Here is a 16003-nt window from a genome sequence, read left to right as displayed (position 1 = left end):
GAAGTAATTTGTCACATGCCAGATGCCATATTGAAATGTCCATAAGCTGGATTAAAAACTGAAACATTTAGCTTAATTGTTCAACTATTACTGATTTTTAAAAATTTTAGCAAGGATCTTAGTTTATGTGGCTGTGACACAGTCCCAAGAGAAACAGACTTACAGAACTCCTGTGCTGATAGGCTTCAAATATCATTTAGACCAACTCTTTCACTTTATAGATGAGAAAAGTGTGAGGCAAGAAGTTAGATGATTTGCTCAGCATTGCAGAGCTAATCAGTGACACTCCTAAGATAGCTCTTGGGTTAGAGGGAACCTTGGAGGTCTAAACGTCTCGTTTTGCAGGTAAGGGAACTGAGGTCTGGAGAGGGAACATGATTTTTTTTTAGGTCACACATAGTGTCACAGCCAGGATTCAAACTTACATCGCATGATTCCAAGTCTAGCACTTTCCACTGCACTGTGTCCACTCCCTAGTTTTATAACTCAATTCTTATAATTCAGTTTAAAGCTCTTCTCCCCCATATCATGGTGTAATTAATCCCAGCCAATTATGTTGCAAATACATATATTTAATCTTATCCCAAGGTCTAAGGTAATCTAGGGGTATGTTGATATATTTCTTCATAAATAAAGTTTCAATATACCTCATACTTAACCAACCAAGCTCTGAGCCCTGGCTTAATGATTAAATATTTACTAAACTAGAAAAGCTTCATTTCCCAACAGTGGTTACTCATATCTCTTTATTAAATCCCTTGATCTCCTAGGAATAAATAACTATTAAAAAAAGCACTAAATATACAATGTGTTAATATTGAAATCAATAACAAAGCCAAGATAGAGATAATTATTTACATTATTTTAGCTATGAAAAAGTTCACAACTAGAGGTTTCTCAATGCAACTACAGATAACCACTTCTTAGAACACAATCCTACACCATTTACATTGTTCAGGATGCAAAATAACACCTTTAAGACTCGTTCTTCATCCCTTTTGCAAGATAAGGGTTACAATAATTTTATGAGGAAAAAAGATCCCTCTATGTTCATTTTCTGTCTTCTGTAGTTTCTCTCCAGTTACAGCACAAAAAGTTAATTCAGTCTCTCAAACCATCACTTTTTTTTAATTCGGAGGCAATCAGGGTTAGGTGACTTTGCCCAGGGTCATACAACTAGTAATTGTCTTAAGCCACATTTGAACTTGGGTCCTCCTGACTCCTGGGCAGGTGCTCTATCCATTGTGCCACATAGCTACCCTCAAGCCATCACTCTCAACAGTCTCTCCAAACTGACAGTTAAAACTGCCACTTCCAAAATATTCCATTTGGCTCTTAAAGGAACAGTATGGTCTTTGTTCCAGAGCCTAGAGAATCAGATGTTGCATCAGGATAAACTAGAGAGACTAGGGCAACTACTTGGAAGAATCTCAAGATAATTCCATAGTGGATAGGTTAAAGGAACTGGGGAACAGAATACTTAGCAGGAAATGGCTGCTGCTTTCAAGTACTTAAATCGATTTCAAAAGGAAGAGGGATAAGAATTACTCTGCTAAGCTGAAGAGGGAAGAACTAAGGGCTAATGAGTAAAAATTGCAAGCAGTAAAGTTAGGTCTGATTTTCTTAAAAACTTCTTAATAATTAAGAGCTATACAAAAGGCTACCTCAGGGAGCAATGGGTTCTCCTCCCACCACAAAAGAAATAACGTTCTTTTTTTATTTAAAATTTAAACATCAACAACCAAGAACATTTCAATATGCAAAGAACAGATTATTAAACTGGAGTTATAAATTGTTTTTAAAATGCATATTCAATTTAACATGACAATAACAAAGCTGCCCAGCTTATCTGTCATCCCTGGAATCTCCTGCTTCTCCCCAGAGTATTTTTAAATGTTTAATTAACTCCCTTTTCTTTCTCTGCTTTTTTCCTATCACTAACCACCAAGTCCCCGCCCCCACAAATGGAAATGTTCCTAGTCTAGTCACCGTGTAACTACGTCTCATTCTGCAGCTAAGATCCTCAGACTAGACTCCTGTCACCGTGTCGCCAATCGGTCACCAAGTCCTGTCATTTCTACTTCCATAAGGTCTCTCTCATGCATCCCCCTTCTCTCCTCTGACACCGCCCCCTCTCTACTACAGATCCTTGTCACGTATTACAAAAGCCTGGGGGCTGGTCTGCCTGCCTCAAGGCTCTCAAGTGCTCCAATCCATCCTCTACTCAGCTGTCAGTGATCTTCCTAAAGCACAGATCTACCCTGGTCCTCCCCCCTATTCATTAATATCCAGAGGCTTCCTATCACCTCCAGGATCAGATATAAAATCCTCTTTTTGGCTTTTAAAGCCCTTTATAATGCAGCCCAGATTTCCCATCTTCCCAGTCTTCTCTAATTTTAACCCCCTCCACACACTCTGCAATCCAGTGAACACTGGCTTCCTTGCTGTCCCTTGAACAAGACACTCTATTTCCCAACTCTGGAGACATTTTCTGTTTTGTTTTGTTTTTTTCCTTTTTAAAATTAATTTTTAGTTTTTAACATTCACTTCAAGATTTTGAGTTCCAAATTTTCTCCCCATCTTGTCCCTCCCCCCACCCCAAGACAGCATGCATTCTGAATACCCCTTCCCCTAATCTGCCCTCCCTTCTATTCCTCCCCCTTTCTCTTATCCCTTTTTCCTTCTATTTTCCTGTAGGGCATGATAGATTTCTATACCCCATTGCCTGTATATCTTATTTCCCAGTTGCACATGAAAACAGTTTTTAACATTTGTTTTCAAAACTTTGGGTTCCAAATTTTCTCCCTTCCTCCCTCCCCACCCACCCTCACTGAGAAGGCAAGGAACTGGATACAGGTTATACATGTGTAGTCATGCAAAACACTTCCATAGTAGTCATGCTGTGGAAAACTAACTATATTTCCCTTCCTCCTATCCCACCCCCCTCACCCCCGTTTATTCTATTCTCTGTTTTGACCCTGTCCCACCTCATAAGTGTTTGCTTCTGATTACCCCCTCCCCACTCTGTCCTCCCCCTATTTTCCTGTAGGGTAAGATAGATTTCCATACCCAACTGAGTGTGTATGGTATTCCCTCCTTAAGCCAAATTCTGGAGACGTTTTAAATGGCTTTCTCCGTGTCAAATTTTCTCCCTCTTCATTTCTATCTCGTGGCTTACTTCAAGTCTCAGTTAAAATCCCACCTTCTGCCAAAAGCCCTTCCCTCCCCCTTTTACTGCTGATGCCTCCCCTCTGACATTAGCTCCAAGTGGCCCTGTCCATATAGTTGTTTCATGTCGTCTACTCCATTAGCTCCTTCAGAGCAAAGACTGTCTTTTGCCGTTCTTTTTATCCCCAGCACTTAGGATATGGTAGGCATTTAATAAATGCTTGTTGACGGAGGAGGAGAGACACAACATCAGTGTACAGGGGATTCTTATTTTGGTATGTGATGGATTAGATGATCTCTGAGGGTGAATTGTCAGCATCCTCAGAGATAAAAGGGTAGCAATATTCAAATGAGGCTGACTTCAGCCCACAGAGGCTTTTGTTTCTACTCTAGTGACCACGGTGTAAAAGCAGCCATGATCTAGGAGAGAAAGCAATGGAAGTATTTTCAGCACTGTACAAAGGGGAAAACCTTATTACTGAATGGACCACCTTGTGGTTTGCAAGATACTAACACTTTTAATAAGGCCACTGCATACACATATCACAAACCATTTGCTGAACAAGAAAGCCTTTTTAACATATTAAAATTCCACTAAGGGTATTATTAAATCAGACTTGATGGTGTAGTGAGCGTTTTCTTCTATGAAGGCATTTATCAAAGTCAGATTTTTCACCCTGACCTAAAAGGGAAAAAAATGAAAGCATTATTAGTAGCTAGTTAGTGTTTCTGATATCAAACAATTACTCTTAGATGCAATGTACACAGAAGAGCACGACGAGAAGGCGAAAAGGCAAGCAGGATTAGCTCAGAGAGAAGATTGAGTGATCATGCCCTGGTCAGAGCCAAAACAGAAGCCATGGCAATACCAGGTCAGACTATACTTCACTCATCATTGCATTTCACAACCCTGAATTTAGTGGATAGAAAAAACTGCATTATCATAATAACCAACTTTTGATACTCTGGCAAACAGAAAAATTTAAAACCTAACTTTAGAAACCAGATCCAACTATGGCTGCTCTATATATGTTTTTTCTCACTCTGATGTATAAAAATCCAAATTTGAAATGCCCAGTCAACTATGGTTATTGGCCCGGCCCCAGCCCCTCTTTGGTTAGGAGACCTGTTCCCCAGGAAGCACCACCAACTCTGCCCTGTGTCAACCCTGAGAATGATGCCTTAGTCCTCTATTATTTTTTTTTGGGGGGGGGGGGAACCAGGCAATTGGAGTTAAGTGACTTGCCCAGGGTCACAAGCTAGTAAGTGTCAAGTGTCTGAGGTCAAATTTGAATTCAGGTCCTCCTGACTTCAGGGCTGGTGCTCTATCCACTGCACCACCTACTGCCCCTCGTCCTCTAGTAGCACAGTGAAAACTGGCAGGTTATGAGCCAAGTAGGTGACCCTGGCTGCCCCTTAGAACCTACTCTCTTCTGTGCCCCCCCCATCAGTTCCTCAGCCTGGTGCACAGTAAGGGCTTAATAACTGTTTTATTTATCTACCTACAGTCTGCCACACACTCATTCTTCCCAGCTTCTCTGAATTACCAGAGAAACAACAATGCCTCACATTTCTGTCACTCTCTGCTCCTCCAATCTCCCACTTCCATGTATTTGCAGACCAGGCTAACACAACCTGGAGGGTGGGTCCTGGTAATCTGGTACTTTGCCATCATCTAGCCAGCAAATTCCAATGCTCCCCTGCTCTCTCAAACCTCATCCAGCTCTACTTCTAACTTGATACAGATCCCCATCCATCCTAGACATTTCTCACACATTAAAAAAAAATCGGGCTACTAAGTGGTGCAGTGAATATAGCACCAGCCCTGGATTCAGGAGGACCCGGGTTCAAATCTGGCCTCAGACACATAACACTTACTAGCTGTGTGATCCTGGGCAAGTCACTTAACCCCAAATGTCTCACCAAAAAAAAAAAAAAATCTCATGGAAAACCTGGATCCCTCCATAAGGCAGAGTCACCACTTTCAACACTGAACCCCCCTTTGAATAATGCCCTAAGCACAGGAAAGAGTCAGGAGAAGCAAGCAAACTCCTTGGTCCTCACCACCACTCCCAGAGCCTCCTCACTCAGCAACCTTTCCTCTTGAGAGGTCTACTCCATTCACCCACATCGATGGGTCAGTCCAATAATCACTAAGCGCTGACTCTGCCAAGCCCTGGGCTAGGTGCTGGTGATACAAAGACTAAAGATGACAACTATCTTGACAAGTAGGTGAGAGGGTAACCTAGAGGGTGGTAAATGACTACAGCCCGTGTATCCAATACAGATTGCCAAATTTTGTCCCTTCTAACTCCACAACATCTCAAAGCTGTCCCCTTCTCTCCACCCACATAACTTACGTTCTGTTAGGACAATGTACGAGCACATGTATGTATACAGGTGCATATGGACGTAAGGTGATGATGATGGTGGTTACCTGAGATGAAGATTGGAGGAAATGGGATTCCATGAGGCAGATATGGGGGAGAGGGGTGGCAGGGGAGCAAATCCTTAGCATGGAGCTAGAAAGAAGTTAATGAAAAAGCAAGGAGATGGGAAATGGAGTGCCACATATGAGAAACAATCGGGTCAGGTGCATGCTGGGATTGTAGTATGTAATAAGGCTGGAAAAATGGAGGCCAGGTAGTAAAAGAAATTAAATGCCAAAAAGAGGCATCTGAATTTGCCTTTAGAAGTGAATGGAAGCCACTGGATTACTGTGAAGTGGAGGGATACGGTGAGGTCCAAGTTTGAGGAAAGAAACCTTTAGGTGTCTGTCTGGGAAGAGAATGGATTGGAGAGGGTTAGAAAGTTACGGCAACAGTCCAGGTATGAGATGATAAGGGCCTGGGAGACTGTGGGGGCTTGGGGGGTGAAGACCACTTCCACGCCCCTGACTTCTGGCATTTCCCTTCTCTGATCATACATAATTGATATTCCCAGAGCTTGACACAGGACCTGGAACATGGCAGGCGAGTCATAAATGCTTGGTTCCTTCCTTTCTTCATCTCACTAAGCATGGGCATTACCCAAGGCTCTACCTTCTCTATTTTCTCTCCTTTGATGAGAGCTTCCACGCCAGTGGTTGAGATCATCACGTCTAAACAGATGACTCCCAAATCTTTCAATCCAGCCCTAACCTCTTTGGTGAATAACACCGTCTCCACTTAGATGCTCCAAAAGCATCTCAAACTCAATATGCCCCAAATGAATACATCTCCTCCCCTAAACTCACTCCTCTAAACCTGTTTCTGTCAAAGGTACCACCATCCTTGTAGTCACTCAAACCCCCAACTGAAAGATCATCCTTGGCTTTTCCCCTCCCCCTCACCTCAAATATCTAGTTTTCAAGTCCCCTTCATTTTACCTCCCCTTCCCTCCATGCCCTCATCAGCCCTGAGCTGGACCACTGCACATTTCCTGCCTCCTCCCACCCTACCCTGCCTTTCCCCTCTCCACACAGCCAGCTAGCTGTCTAAATTATCTCCCTAAAGCACATGCCTGATCCAGTCACTCCTCAAAAATCTCAAGTGGTTTCCTCCCTCCTGCTTCCAGGCTAAAATAAACCCCCCTACCTGGGTGTTTAAAGCCCTCTACTACACTACTCTGACATTTCCTATTACTCCCTCTTTCTCTCCCGGTTCTCCTTTCTCCTCCATTCCAATCAAACGGTTTCACAAACTAAATATTCTACCTCCTGCCCTCCCTCTTTCCTTCTGCCTCTCAAAGGCCTTCTCTTCCTTGAGGGCTCAGCTGGGCCTTCGACAGACAGTCCTGGCAGGAGCTCATGCATACATGTTCTATCCCCTATCAGCAGACTGCTTCTCAAATATCAGTTCATGAATAATCAGCTAAATAGCTTCCTGAGGGCAGAGACTCTTTATTTTCATGTTCTCAGTGCTTAACATCCTGCCTAGCACAAAGCCTGAAGCTAATAAATGTTAAGTTGGCATAGGGGGCTTAGTCATAGCACTTAAAAATACTTTGCTTTTGAGATTTTCGGTTGGGTTTCTGCAATAATAGGTTTCCTCTGGGCAATTAAATTTGCAAAATTGTTCTTTAGACACCACTTGTCAGGCAACTAGATGTTACATCAAACCAAATGTATTTGTAATGTGAAATCTCTTTCCATTAAACCAGTTTTATAGCTAATAAAACCTGACTATAAAATCACAGAGTTAGGCTGGCTTAAACTGATGATGCCTCAAGGTGTACAAAGCCTTTCCACGCTATGATGATGACACTTTATCCTCACAAAGTAACAGAGTAGTGTAGTGGATTAGAGCATTGGCCTTGGAACCAGGACGACCTGTCTTCAAAACAATGGCTACAACCCTGGGCAAGGTACTCCACCTTTCTGAGCCTCAGTTTCCTCCCCCATCAAATGAGAGGCCTAGATTTTCGATGACTTCTTACAGAGTCCCTTCCAGTTCTAAATCTATCATCCTGAAACGTAGATGCTATGATTATCCCAATTTTACAGATGAGGAAACTGAGGCTCAAAAAATGTTAAGTGACTTACCCAAGGTCCCATGTAAATGTCAGAGACAGAATTCAATCCTAAATCTTTCAGACTCCAAGTCCAATGCTCTATCCACTAAACAGCAGAGTCCTAGGATGGAGAAAAGGGCCAGCCTTAGAGGCAGCAAGACCCAGGTTCAAGTCTTGCCTTGAACTCATAATAGCTGGTAAATCTCTCAGGCTGAGTGCACAGACATGCCCTAGTAGAAGGAGTTTCCACACAGAACTTTCCTAAAACCAATGAAATTGCAGGATGAGACCAAAATGAATGGCTTGCCAACTTCATAATGGTAGTGAGAGATGGTGGAATCTAGACCCCAGGTCTCTTCTTCCAGGGCTCCTCCTTGTCATCGCCCCTGCTTCCTTACAAAGGAGATGTTTGTCTTCATGTTGTATTTCCTCTACTCACCCCCTCCTGAAATTATGAATGAGCAGTGGCCTGTTTCCTAGAAGAAGGAGAACACTGGATAATCCCAAAACAGGATCATGAGTCCCTAAAAGATGGAGTATTTCCTCGGCTTCATGGTACAGGAGTCACTCATTTGGCTGGCCACATCTAGTGGAGAGCCCTATATCTCATACTTGTCATTAACTTGTCACCACTTGCCTCCTTTGGGCATCTGTAAACACCGACCTTGGAGCAAATGACTTCCTGCTTTCCAACTGGACAAGTGTCCCATCTGAGAACCAAAGAACTTCAGCCGTGTATCAGCTGGGTGTCTACAGCTGCAGAGGACAGCTCGATACATGGGGGAGGCTCAAATGTAGGAATGTGTTGTTTGGTTTATAAGTCTCGCTGCCCTTACCCTTGGACTCCCATATCGAGCTAGTCCCAGGTCAAGCATCATCTCATTCAACCGTCACCGCCAGAAAACTGGAACCTAACCAGGTCTGGCATCTTCCCATTTAAAACAAGCTGCCAGTCTCAGAGCACCAGGGCAACCATCAGGCTCTTCACCCTCCCAGCCCAGTTAATCAGCTCAATTTAGACTCCTCTCCTCACCTCTCTACATTCCCTCTTGACCTCATCAGGAAGTGATCCCTGCTTCCTCAGATGCACCAACCACTTCATGCTTCTTATGCCATCCCATTATATTGTTTCACTAGAAGGTCCAATCAAAACACTATCATTAACTCAGACTTATCCTTCCCAGGCAGCAACACTCCATGACAGCAAGAATCATCCTGTTAATCTCGGTACCTCCCAGGGTATCTAGTACAGGGGTGGGAAACCTGTGGCCTTCTAGGTCCTTGAGTTCGGCTTTTGACTGAATCCAAGTTTTAAAGCAAAAATCCTTTCGCTAAGGGGATTTGTTCTGTGAAGTTTGGATTCAGTCAAAGGGCCACACTTAAGGCCCCAAAAGGCCACATGTGGCTTCAGGCTGCAGGTTCCCCACCCCTGATCTAGTACAGAGGAGGAATAAGATGAATATTTGATGAATGAGCAAACTCAATTCAGTGAAACAAAGTTAAGCTTCTACAATGAGTAAGCTACTGTGGAATACTAAGAGAAACATCGAAAAAGTCTTCCTTCAAGAGCTAACACTTTACTGGGGGAGATGGAGGAAAATAATTTGAGAAGGAAGAAAACGGTAACTGGGATGGGGCACATCATAGAAGACTTCACAGAGGAGGTGGCAGGTAAACTGAGCCTTGAAGACAAGGATGGTAGAAAATTGAAGGAGGGAGCACATACCAGGAAAGGGGGACCAAGAGGAAAGATGGCAGCCCAGTTTGGCTGGATTACAGAATATAGGAAAGGAAGTAAAATAAGTAACTAAAATAAACTATGAGGAGAAAGACAAGGTGAAACCAGATTGTGGAGTCTCAAGTGCCCTGTGAGTTCTTACTTCATCCTGGAGGCCACAGGGTTCCACCAAAGGGTTTCTGAGTAAAGGAGTAACATGGTCAGAGATGGATGGGAAGGATGTTGTGGAGTCAATCAAAATTAACAGAATTTAGCAACTGATTAGATATGCAGAAGCAGAGCAGAAAAGAGAATCAAGGATGAAGGAAGGAAACAAGCATTTGTTAATGGCCTATCACGTGCAAAGCGCCATGCTAAATGTTTTACAAACAGTATCTCACATGACCTCACCGACAACCTCGGGAGATAAGTACTGTTATTATCCCCATGTTAGAGATGAGAAAACTGAGACGGACAAGAGGTTCACAGACTTGCCCAGGGTGACACATCTAGTAAGTGTCTGGGGCTGGATTTGAACTCAGGTTTTCCTGACCCCAGGTCCAGCACTCTGTGCACTATGGCACCCCCAAGCCGCCACTAAGAGGACCATAAAGTAACACACATGGGTGACTGGGAGGAGAGAGGTAGATTTTGTCATTTGGGAGAGGTGGGTTTTGAAGGGAAGACAATTCAATAAATGTTAAGTGCCTGCTCTCAAGAAAGCAAGAAATATGCATTCATTAACACTTCTGTTAAAAACAGGAATGAAGATACAAAGACAAAATAACAGACAGTTCTTGCCCTCAAGGGGCTTATATTCTTTCTACTGGAGAATAAAAGAGCCATTAGTTAAGTAAATAAAGGAGATACCATTAACAACTAAGAGTAGAAAAGGTTTCTGGGAGAAGATGGTGAGATGAAGAGGGAGCGTGTTCCAGAAATGGGAGCCTAGCTATGCCAAAGCACAGGGAGCTGAAGCTGGAGCTGGAGGTACTAACTGCATCCAGCAGGCTACACAGGACTAGAATTCTGGACTGAGATCAGACCTAGACGGACTGACAGACAGATCTGGGAGTCATCTGCACAGATTATAACTGAATCCCTGGAAATCCCATCAAATAACCAAGAAAATGTAGAGGGAGACAACAGGAATGTACAGTAATGTCAAATCAACCAGCATTTATTAAGCATCTACTATCTGCCCGGCACTGTACTAAGTGCTGGGGATACAAAGGCAAAAGATAGTGCCTGTCCTCAAGAAGCTCACAGTCTAATGGGGGAGACATCGGGCAAACAACTATGCACAAACAAGCTATGTATAGGATAAACAGGAAATAACTAACAGAGGGTTGCACTAGCATTAAGGGGAATCAAGAAAGGCTTCTTGTAGAAGGTGGGACTTTAGCTGAGAACTGAAGGAAGCTAGAGAGGCAAAAGAAAAGCAATAGCATTTCAGGGGTAGGGAACAGCTAGTGAAAATGCCAAAGCTGGGAGATACAGAGTCTTGTGCAAAGAATAGCAAGGCAGCAAGCATCACTGGATGGGGGAGGAGAGTGGTGTGTCCATGGTGGGGTGGGGTAGAGTGGGGGTGTAGAAAAACTGGAAAGGTAGGAAAGGGACGGGTTATAAAGGGTTCTAAAAGCCAGAGGATTTGATAATTGATGGGGGAGATGATAACAGAGTTTACTGAATAGAGATGGTGAAATGGTCAGACCTGTACTTAAGGAAAATTATTTTGACAGCTGAGTGGAAGACAGACTGGAGTGGACAGATTTGAAGCAGGCAGACCCACCAGGAGGCTATCACAACAGTCCAGGCGTGAGGTGATGAGGGCCTGCTCTAGAGAGGTGGCAGTGTCCAAAGACAGAATAATGTGTGAGAGAGATCTTATGAAGATAGAAATGATAGGACTTGGGACTGATTGGATATGGAGGCGGGGTTAAGGATGACACCCCAGGTTGTCAGCCTGAGAGGATGGTGGCACATCCTCCCAATACCTCCTCCCTCCCCCACCTGCTCTTGTGGGGGGAGAGGGGTAGAACCTGTCTCACTTCGTAAAGTGGATCCTAAGGTCATAGGACGCTGAAGCAGCTCGGTGTAGTAGAGACGGTCTCAGAATCAGTAAGACCTCTGTTCAAATCCACTTTGATACACACCGGCTACGAAACCCTGGGCAAGTCACCCAAGTTAGTGTCCGCAGGAGGCCTGTGAGTCAGAGAAGCAGCTCATCTACGCTGACAAAGAAAATTTCTTACCGAAAGCTCTCTTACATCATTAAGTTACAGGTCAGAAAAAGATGATATAAAAAATGTCGCCCATAATAACAGCTAGCATTTACACAGTGCTTTAAGGTTTGCAAAACACTTTACATGTTATCTCAACTGAATCTCACCTCACCCTGTACAGTAAGTGCCATTTTACAGGTGAGGAAACTGAGGTTGAGAGGAGTGACTCCTCCTGGGTCATTCTGCTAACAAGCCTCTCAGGCAGGATTCAAACTCAGGTCTTCCTGACTCAGTTTCCCACTCTACCCACAGGTGTTTAATAAATGCTTATTGAGTGATTGAGGTCTTCGGGCCATAAAGCTTCTCACTGTACCCAGTTATTTTAACAGATGCTCGATTAAGGCATCAGCAAAGGTGTAGAGCACTGGCTCGTCACCCTCTTTGGGTCGCGGATCCTTTCTCAGGACGTTTTTAAATGAGTAAGATAAGATTCATCAGACTGCAAAGAAAACCAATTATACGGAGATTAGGATGTCGTTTTCTCCCCACCCAAGTTCACAGGCCCCTTGAAATCTATCCGTGACACACGTTTCAGAAGCCCTTGAGTGGGGCCCGACGGCCGGACGGGGAATCAGGGAGCCCGAGTCGGAAGCCCGGGGGAGACTCAGTTTCTCCTCCTGTAAAGTGGACAATCGGGTGTCTTGCGTCCCTAAGCTCTGTGTTCTCAAGGCTGAGTTGGGGGCGGGGGGAAGCGAGGAACGAGGCCCCACGCCGGGGAGATGGAGGAGGCTTCACCCCGGCTCCGGGGAGAACAGAAGCGCCACGTGCGCAGTCTCTGAAACTGACTCACCCTCTGCAGGCGGTCACGCGAGACTCGGCCACGTGAGCCCGGGGGGCAGGGGGAGTGGAGGGGCGGGAGGAGGCTGAGGGAAGACTACAAGAAAAGCAGGCAGCCCCGCGCACGAAGGCAGCCGAAGGCGCCCGAACGCGCCGCAACTCACCCCCAACTCCTCACGGTCCGTCCGGAGGTCCTCGAGACTGCGCCGACGCGGCCGCCGGCGAGGCGTTTCCGGCGGGATAGCCAATCAGGACCTGGTATATATGTCACGTGCAGCGTCAGTCCCGCCTACCACGCTGCAGTTTCTCCGCCCGCTCTGCTCGGTATTCAATCTTTTTGGCTTGGTCCGCCTTCCGTAGCCCATTCCTGTGTGTCTGGCTGAGGATTGTAAAGCGCTTTGCGGAGGCTGGACGCAAGGAGGCGGGGCCGGGGGCGGGCCTAAAAGGGAGCGCCGAAAGCTGTCTCCAGGCCACGCCCCCTTTACACCTTTTTTTAATTTTAAGCTTGATCAGTGACCATGGAGGCCAAATTTCAACAATCTGGCCGACAGCGTGCTGAATTCAGAGTCAGGGGACTTGGGTTCTAGTCCCTTCTCTGCAAAGTCAATGAGCATTGATTAAGCACCTACTGTGTGCCAGGCAGTTCGCTAAGACAGTCCCAGATTTCTAAGGCAACATGCAAACGACTGTTTGCAGCGAGTGAAGTCGTCGACAAACCACTGGACCTGGAATCAGGAAGCTATTGCTTTTGAGTCGTATCTGATTCTCTGTGACCCTATTGGAGTTTTCTTGGCAGAAATCCTGACGTGGTTTGCCATTTCTTTCTCCAGCTTATTTTACAGATGAGGAAACTGAGGCAAACAGGGTTTAAGAGATTTGCCCAGGGTCACACAGCTAGTAGTATCTGAGACCTGATTTGAACTCAGGTCTTCCTGCAGCGAGGTGGTGAATTGGATAGAGTGCAGGACCCGGAATCAGGAAGACCTGAGTTCAAATGTGGTCTCAGATACTACTAGCTGTGTGACCCTGGGCAAGTCACTTAACCCTGTTTGCCTCAGTTTCTTCAACTGTAAAATAGGGCTCATAATAGCACCTACCTCATAGGGGTGTTGTAAGGATCAAATGAGATGTAAAAAGTTCTTAACATAGTGCCTGGCATACAGTAGGTGCTTAATATATGCTCATTCCCTCACCTATGTACGCAATATATCTGCAAGCCAAATTGGAGATAAATAACACTAGGACTCTGTCTTCTCTGTAAAATAAAGAAGTTGGACAGGGTGGTCTTTAAAGACCTTTCCAGGTCTATCATGATACTTTAGGATAACGTGAGTCTTTAGAGTGGTTACTTTCAAAGCCCCTTTCAGCCCCCTGCCCAAAAGCATCTATTTTCTGTAAAGATTTTCACTCCCCTATTCTACCCCCCCCACCTCACCCACACTTCCATCCCCACCCAATAATCATGCTTCTTAGATGCCAAGATGTAGAAACAATTACCATAGCACCTCCTTTTCAAAAATAATTAGTTAAAATTGGTGGTTACAAATGGTCTGATGGCTGGAGATGATGGAACAATTTCTCTTGGGAACAGCCTGGTGCTATCTATCTTTCCCCCCAAAGAGGAGGGTCAAAGCTACCCCCAATCCATAACTGAGAGGACCTTCTTGTCCCAAACATAATTGGTGCTTGTCCCAATTGCAAAACTTCCTAATTATGGCTCTGCTACCATCTGACTTGCCCTTTGATTAAATCCCTGATATGGCAAAGGAGAGAAAAATCTAGTGGTTACTATTTCTCAGGATACAGTTGCCATTGTCTGAGAATAAGAAGGGGTAGTATTCACATGGATTTCTGATTTTGAATAAAGCAGTCACATAAACTGAAATTAAAAATATAACCCTAACCCTACATTTATTACAAAACAGTTATATTTTCACTCTGTCAAAATCATCATTTCTTCCTATGCTAAAGCAGTAGACAAAATCAATGGAAAACAAAAGTCTGTCATTTTTGTATCATTCACAGCATCATTGTCAAATGATGAGTGCTAAAAGCATTTCACATAAAAGGCTTCAAAGAGTTGACTAGAGACACATACTAGTACGTGGAAACATGGAAAGTATTGCATGTACATACTTTCTTTTTTCTTTTTCCTTTTTTTTTTTTTTTTTTTTTAGGTAATTGGGGTTAAGCGACTTGCCCAGGGACACACAGCTAGTAAGCATCAAGTGTCTGGTCTGAGGTCACATTTGAACTCAGGTCCTCCTGACTTCAGGGCTGGTGATCTATCCACTGTGCCACACTATCTACCCCCATGTACATACTTTTATAGTTCTAAAAATTTCTGGTTTCTTTAAATATAGACTCACCCAATTTTGGGAAAAAAACAAGGTAGTTTGAGTGCAAGGATGCTGCTGCTAAAAGACTAAAATTAATCCAAAACCAGGAATGGGGCTAGACCAAAGGTGAGGAGATATTGGTAACTGGTCATTCAGTTGTTTTGCTTGGGTGCTACTCACTATTATATAATCCATGCCAGCCTAGAAGTTCCACCAAATATTTGTGAAATGTACAACCAAGCAAGTAGACCCGCTTGTATACCAAAGAGGTTATAGGAATGCAGTACTGAACTCAAAAAAATTCAACCATCTTGCAATTCCTGCTGAAAACTCGGGCTTTGTTCACATCAAAACTCCACTATTTTCTAATGTCAGTGACATTCTCTTAAGTTATTAGCTGACTTATCAGCAGAGTTGGGCTGTCACTTGTTCCATTTGGGACAACCTTCCCAATTAAGAAGAGATAATTTTCAAAAACAACTATGGGTTAACTTTTGTCGGTATATATTTTTGAAGGCTGAGCTTCGTGTCTGAGAAAAAGACAATATGGGGAGGAGCAAGGAAAAATGAAAGAGAAACTATTTTGAAGACAGCAAGATAATTTTAGATCTGTCAAAATGCACATTCAGAATACAAAGGAATATATGATGCATATAAATCTATGCAAGTTAAATTTAAAAGTGTGGGAAGTATTTGTATATAGTCAGAGCTCTCAGTGCATTATAGGTAGTAAGTTTAGTCTAGGCTGCTGTATTGAAAACCCCTGTATTTTCCTCATTTTTGCCTTATTTTATCTTTGGGGTCAGATCCCTGCCTTACTAATCCTATTCCCACACAGTTCTCTTGAGTCTTTATCAATCTGCTTCAGCCTGTCCATGTTATGAAGACTGTCAGACCAGTGTCATCTCCTGCCTGTCTGGTATCAGAGGGCAGCAGGGTTATGCCAGCAGACAACCACTGAGACTCAGGGGAGACCTCGACATGAAACTTCCAAAAAGAAACAGCAGGTAACAATAATTTCAGACTATTTTGTGGTTTATGACTATAGCAGGAAAAGTTGCAAAGGGAAGGAAGAGTAAAAATTAAGAAATGTGAGGATATTTCCATAATCTGATCCCCTAGATCAGGGGTTAACCTTAACCTTTACTGTGTCATGAATGCCTTTTACGGATGGGTGAAACCTATGAACCCCTTCTCGGAATAATGTTTTAAATGAATAAAATATA

The 16003-nt window shown here is 43.9% G+C and overlaps 1 non-coding gene across 1 annotated transcript; it reads right to left on the bottom strand.

The window, feature by feature from the left end:
• Nucleotides 1-3972: 3972 nt before the first annotated feature.
• On the bottom strand, nucleotides 3973-4069 carry LOC114043460. The gene has a single exon (XR_003569114.1). It is a non-coding gene; the product is annotated as a Z30 small nucleolar RNA (small nucleolar RNA).
• Between the last annotated feature and the right edge of the window lie 11934 nt (nucleotides 4070-16003).

The sequence above is a fragment of the Vombatus ursinus genome, unplaced genomic scaffold, assembly GCF_900497805.2.
Source record: "Vombatus ursinus unplaced genomic scaffold, bare-nosed wombat genome assembly UNPS02014768.1, whole genome shotgun sequence".
NCBI lineage: Eukaryota > Metazoa > Chordata > Mammalia > Diprotodontia > Vombatidae > Vombatus > Vombatus ursinus.
The sequence above is the reverse complement of the archived record's forward strand: the minus strand, read 5'-3'. Positions and strand labels throughout refer to the sequence as shown.